This window comes from Tamandua tetradactyla, chromosome 8 (genome assembly GCF_023851605.1).
Source record: "Tamandua tetradactyla isolate mTamTet1 chromosome 8, mTamTet1.pri, whole genome shotgun sequence".
In the NCBI taxonomy this organism is placed as follows: Eukaryota; Metazoa; Chordata; class Mammalia; order Pilosa; family Myrmecophagidae; genus Tamandua; species Tamandua tetradactyla.
Window position 1 is genome coordinate 113,729,686 of NC_135334.1, and position 6,595 is coordinate 113,736,280.

Consider the following 6,595-nt stretch of genomic DNA (forward strand, 5'->3'; position numbering starts at 1 on the left):
CTTTATATTCTAGATTGAAACTTCCTGTAGTTCCAATTTGGATCTTTTTAAATTTGCTCATTAAGATGTCATTGTGTTGGTTTAAATATATAAATGTTTGCTACATCTTGCCCTTGTTTTATTAAAGTGAGAGGAAAATGGAAAAATCAGGCAACTAATATTAATGGTAGTATGATTGAAATAATAAAGGAAATCACTTGGAATGCTAAATACAGTGGATTTTAACATCAATCTTATTCAATTATGGAAAATCATTAAGTTAAAGAAATCATTTGAAATACTGGAAATTCTTCATGAAAGATAGTGCCAAAAATGATAAGTATTTAATGACTGTGTACTGCTCTTAGCCCGTATAACACAGATCCCTCCCTGCCTGCCTCTAATCATCCAGCTCCTTTGTCAGATATGTGCACATTTAGTTTGTCCACATTTTCAAGAAAATTACAGCCCCTAGAACAGAGTTCAACTCTTAATAAATGCTTATTCAATCTAATTGACTGTTGTCCAATAGCTTATCTCTAAGGCAAACAACTTAGAATTTGATTGTGCAGAACAACTCAATAGATATTTATTATGTAGCAACTTTGTGTCTAAAACTATGATTTCCAGGCTCCAAAGTGCCAATGGGAGTGTTAAGAGTGATCAAGCAATTTATCGTTGGATGATTTTGATCAGGGATCTTTTTCTCAATATTCTGTTTCCTTTCCACATTGCCTATAATTCATTTGTTCTAGTGAGAATGCTACCGTGAGGACCAAACATTCCCATAGTAAAACAAGTGCATTATTTTCTCTCTAGATTTTCTTATAGTACTTGAGTTGAAAAAAGAAAATTGATCTATAAATATTTCCACCAACTCAGAAACTGATTTCCTATGTCACTATGGTATGTGTTTGTTTAATCCTATTTCAAACTGTACACAATATTACAAAGAAACAAATCATCTAAACATCCCAGTAGTGTTAAGATTCGTTTTCTATCCCTGCAGACGTGTCATTTTGTATATGAATGCATGTGGAGACAGAGATGCATGTATAGACAGATATGTGGATAAATACACAATAGACAGCACTTTTTAACATTAAAATATTAAACTTAAATTTAATTTGGCAGAAGAAAAAGAAATCGAGTTGAAAATGGGAGAACTAATGAACCTCATATTTTTTCTTTTAAAAAAGTGCTTACATAAGATTCCTACAAGAATATGAAAAAATATTGGGGTCACTAGGGGGTTTTTACCTAAATCTTTCCATTTTAGTGGCATCAGTGAATTCTCTCTGTGAAGAGAAGGTGATTAGAACTCTTAGACTTTATACTATATTTCTGCCCTGAATCTTCTGGTATTTGCTAGTTATAATATTTTTTTTGCATGGGCAGGCACTGGGAATTATAATATTTTAAAGTATTAGGGTTTATAAAATTTCCCATCTGTTGTACAACCACCATTCTCCAAATGTTCAATCATAGTAAAATATTTACTGTATATAACATTCATAAACATCCTTTTACCATACATTTTCATGCCTTACTACATCTATTTTTTGATCTCTTGGTTAGCAGCATTTTATCGTTTTTTTTTTTTTTTCTAGAAGAGCTCATGAATGCTATACTCCTAGAGTTCTGTCGTGTTTAGGTTGTCTGTTTGCTCTTCTTATATTTTAATGACAAGTTTTAAGGATAGAGTATCCCTGGGTGAGATGTTTTTACTTCTCTCAAAGTGTTGCATCCATAGCTCCTTTGTCTTATGGCATTGACTATGGCTGTGACATCTAGGCTACTCCGGCTTCTCTTCTTGTCAGTAATTTTCTAAACTTGCCTGCATACGTGACGAATTTTGTCCTTTATTCATGAAGTTAAGTGGTTTATGTGGTGTATATCTCATTGCTTCCAGTCAACAATGTTTTGGTTTTATCTTATGTTCATTTGTTGAACGTTGTTGACGTTCATTTCTGTCTGCACTGATTACATTCTTCATTTCGGGGAGGGAAGTTCCTGAATTTTAAATACGTATATTATATATCACATATACGTGCATATACATCTTTGTCATAATTGTTTTAATCTTATTCCTTTTTCTCATCTTACACTGTGTTTATCTCAACCTTTTACCCATAATGTTACTTGGATTTTCAGGCACATAAGTCTGTTTTTAGTTTTTCGAATTTATTTATTACTTCTGTAATGATTTCTTTGAATATTTCCTTGGCCATACTATCTCACTTTGTATGAAATTGTCTTGTTATAATTGTCTTATTTGATGGTTTAAAAATATTCTAAATCATTTCTTGGAATTCCATTCTTTTAAAGCTCTTCCAGAATTTTATTTGTGTTTCCTTGTTTAAGGCTATGATTTTTCCCCTCCAACTGAGTCTTCTGTCTAAATTTTGACAGAAATTTCTGTTCTTCTTCCCTTCCTTCCTCCTTCTACCTGCATCTTTGTTGTATTTCTCAACATCAGTCTTATCTTCCTTGTTTTTCTTCTCTTTTCCTCCTTCCCTTACAAACCCTCCAATCTTATTTTTCTTCTCCACACCTAGGTTTATTATGGTTTATCTTTCTTTCTCTCTAAATATTATGATAGCTATCTCAAGTTCAAGTTCTTAAATTCATATAGTGTAGGTGAATTTTCCTTAAATGATTTTTACCTTTTTTAGGACCAGTTCAGTTTGTCCAAATGTTTGAAAAGCAACCACTATCATAGTTCAGGACATAAGTGGTTGCTTTTCAAACATTTTTCTATGGCCTAAAAATATGAAAATGGGAGACAGAAAGAGCTCAGAGGATGAATCCTAGGAAAAATTGTGTAGCAAGGCACTCTACTAATCCAGCGATGCATTTTACTGTATTATAGAAATCGTGGATGTTACAGAAATCTAGGAAGTTTGCCAGTGAAGACTCATACTCTTAACCCAGAACCATCAGATTTAGCGAATAATAATACAGGATGGACAGTTGAATTTTAATTTCAGATGAACAACAAATAATTTTTTCAGTAAAAGTATGTTGTTTGAAATATTTGGGATATACTTGGTCTTAGAACATGTCTTTCTTGTTCATCTGAAACTAAAATTTAATCAAACCTCCTATATTTTTTCTGGCAAACTTGCCCCAGCTCAGAACAATGGTCTGGAAAATGTCAAATTCTGTACCTCCTTTTGATGAAGTCTTGGTGCAGCTATGAAAATTCCTGAACTTAATCTTAGGATTGTGTACTTACTTGGTCTGGCTACTTTTTCCCAGCTTCGAGTTTATCAGTGAAAATTTTAAGAACTTTTTAAAGTGCTGCTTTGCTGATTTCTCTGAGCAGGTAGTGGCTGAGGTGGAAGTATGATCAGAAGGTCCAACGAATCATGCTTCAGATAATTTTCCAACACTTTTTTTGATGCAACTTTTCAGAATCTTCTTTGTTCAATTGATTTTGGTCAAAACAAATATATATATATATTTTTTGCTTTATTTCACTTGTTTCTTCTTTTTTTTCTTGTAAGCATCTGAAGGTGGAGATATTGTATTTTGGGTACATGCTGCCATGTCTCTCGTCTGTGAAAGTTTCCATAACTCCCCCCAGTACACTGCCCTCTTCCTTTTCTAAACTCTCAATCATATCTAGTTTGCACAATGAGAATTGCGTGCACTATTATTAAAATCCATTTGGGGGTTTATGCTCTAAAAATTTTGGTCTAAGAAAAAAAGGATGGCATCTAATATCATGTCTAGCATTTAATAGATGTAAATTTTGATGAATGGATCAATCTATTGATCCAAAGGGAATCTTACTTCCCATTAATGCATAATAAGTTGAGCTCTTTACTATGTATATTCCTTTAGATCTCTAAGCTACTTTATCTTAATCTTTGCTAATGGGATCCTTAGGGCTAAGAATATTTTCTACTTTTCCGTCCTCCATAGTGTCCTTATACAACATTGGACCCTTATGAAAGAAGATCAGTAAATTCAAGGAGGCAGATTATTCTTAAAATGTTCTGAGTAGAAATGTTGCCTTCAGTTTTATTCTAGGTTTTTAACAGAAAAGTGAAAGAGAAGGATAAAAATTGTTGTTTAAAGGAGTGGGTAGATATGATTAGGGCAGCCTTTAAATGTTTTCCCCTTTCCTGCAAACAATTTTTATTATGTGTAAGTTTTCATCTTGAAGGGTTATTAAGAATACCTTGTTTGAAAAAGCTGATTAATACATTCCAAATATAGGAAATAGCACATGTGAATCACAGAGACATAAAATAGGCCAATTATGATAACTAAAAGAGTTTCTCAGACTAGTCTGGCAACCACTGCATCAGAATCCCCCAGGAAACCTGTTAAAGATGCAAAGTTGAGGACCCAGTCTTAGGTCTAGTTAGTCATAATCTCTGGTTTGGATGTTGAGGGTTTTACACACAAACAAACAAAACCACAGGAAAATCAGGTGAGGATGGTTTTTATGCGTAGTCAAATTTGAGAATAACTTAGAATTTTGAGACTGTGTAGAACAATTTAAAGGGAACCAGGTTATGGAAGGCTTGGTTTGTCATGGTAAAAACCATGCAGTATGTTCTGGGAGTTATAGAAATCATGAAGGATTATCAATCAAATTTGTTTTTGAAAGATCACCGAGCAATATGTGCAGAGAAGGGTTGGATGCACTTTCTTAGGCTTTTGGTCCTTTGGCTAAATCTGTTTCCTATTTGTTCCTGTATTTTCAAACTATAATGTTCAGATATACCTCTTATAATGAGATATTAGGGGGAAAAAGACTTTGCGTTAGATTATCCTAATTTCACATGCCAATGAGTGAGGTTGGGTATGCTAGAGGGAGAGAGCAGAATCTCAGGCAAGTCACATATTAGTTTGATACAGTTCCTAAAATAATTTAACATCATCCTGACTTAGAAAGGGGGTCTGTCTTATGATATGAGAGGAAATAATTGAGGTTAAATAAGTGAAAAATATCAGCAGCTACCGGATGGAGCTATGGATGGCCAAATTCTAAAATGTAATGGTAAACGTGAGGTGGGGTTATAAAGAGAGAAAACACAGTCTTGTTTTGGATTCCACCTAGTTAATATATTTTTGCTAATCAGCAGTTGACCTACTTCCTTCAAAGAGTAATTGTATTTGTTTCTCTCTAAGCTGAAGACACGTTCATCAAAGCAGTAACTGGAATAGGTTTAGGGGGAGGTCAAACTAGAAAAGTATGAACACTGTTTTCCCAAGGAGTTATCACATTAGTGTGATTGCTAAATAATAAGGCAAGACACTAAATCATGCTTTCTCACCCTCATCTAAATAAAATGCATTGCTATGACATTAATTAAGTAGGAACTAGTAACAAAAAGAGTGTCTTTGGGTCAGTAATAACACTTCACAATCCACTTGAATCCTTCCCCATAAAGTTTAGATGTCAAATGCAGTTCTTTCAATTTTCTAAAGATCAAGTCATTTGCTTCTCTAGGTTGTTATCTCTCACACAATTAGTGCCCTTAATTTGATGTGATTATTTTGCCTTTATTTCTCCCTAAGAATTAATTGTAAGTGTGATCTATTTCCTGTTATTTTTATAAAACCTTCTAGAAATCGCTTCAATGAAATATTTAGACGACCACAGAATTTAATGCATGTACAGAGATAAAATTGCCGATAAATTGCCTGAATCATAGCAACTCAGACACTAATCAGATGTGCCTGAAAAATCTAACTATAGTCGATATTAGCCCATCAGTAAACACTAACGTATAAGAAGAAATTATAAGGAAAGAAAGAAAGTGAAGGAAAATAAATATGCGGGTGTGAAGGTTGAAAACTAAAACAAAATCTAAAAATTAAATAACGTGTGATAGTTTGTTTATTCTAGAGAGAGCTTTCTATATAATTGTGGGATGGCCAAGATCATGTGTCAACTCAGCCGGGGTACAGTGCCCTGTTGTTTGGTTAAGCGAGCACTGACCTGATTATTGCTGTAAGGACATTTCATGGGCTTAAATCATCTGTAAATTGATTGCACCTAGAATGATTACATCTACAACCAACTGAGGAGACTGCCTTCAACAACGAGAGCCATCTCAACCAATCAGTTGAAGGCTTTAAAAGGAGGAGTGATGATTTAAGCAGTCAGAGGAGAATTTCCATCTGTACTTCAGCCAGCCAGCTTCTCCTGGGAATTCATGGAAAACCTTCATCAGATTTCCGGGCTTGCAGCCTGTCCTACAGAATTTGGATTTCTGCACCCCCAGAGTCAGATGAGTTGATCTCTGTAAAAATCTCGTATTTAGAGACATCTCCTGTCAGTTCTGATTCCCTAGAAAATCCTGACTAATATAACTTGGAATTTTGAAATTGCTATTTTGACTTATACATAAGAATTAAGTTTCATTTGAACTAATTCCATGGGTTTTTGGTAGGAAGAGGAATGATTTGGTAGGAAGAGGAATAATTTGGTAGGAGGAAGATTAATTTGGTAGGAAGAGGAATAATTTGATGCCATTATCACTTTTTTTGGGGAAGAATCAATTTCAACAGCAAAAGAAGCATCTTTTAAAATATTTTATTTTTGAGATAGCTTGTTGTATGTGCAATTAGGGTGAATGTTCCCCTATGTGAG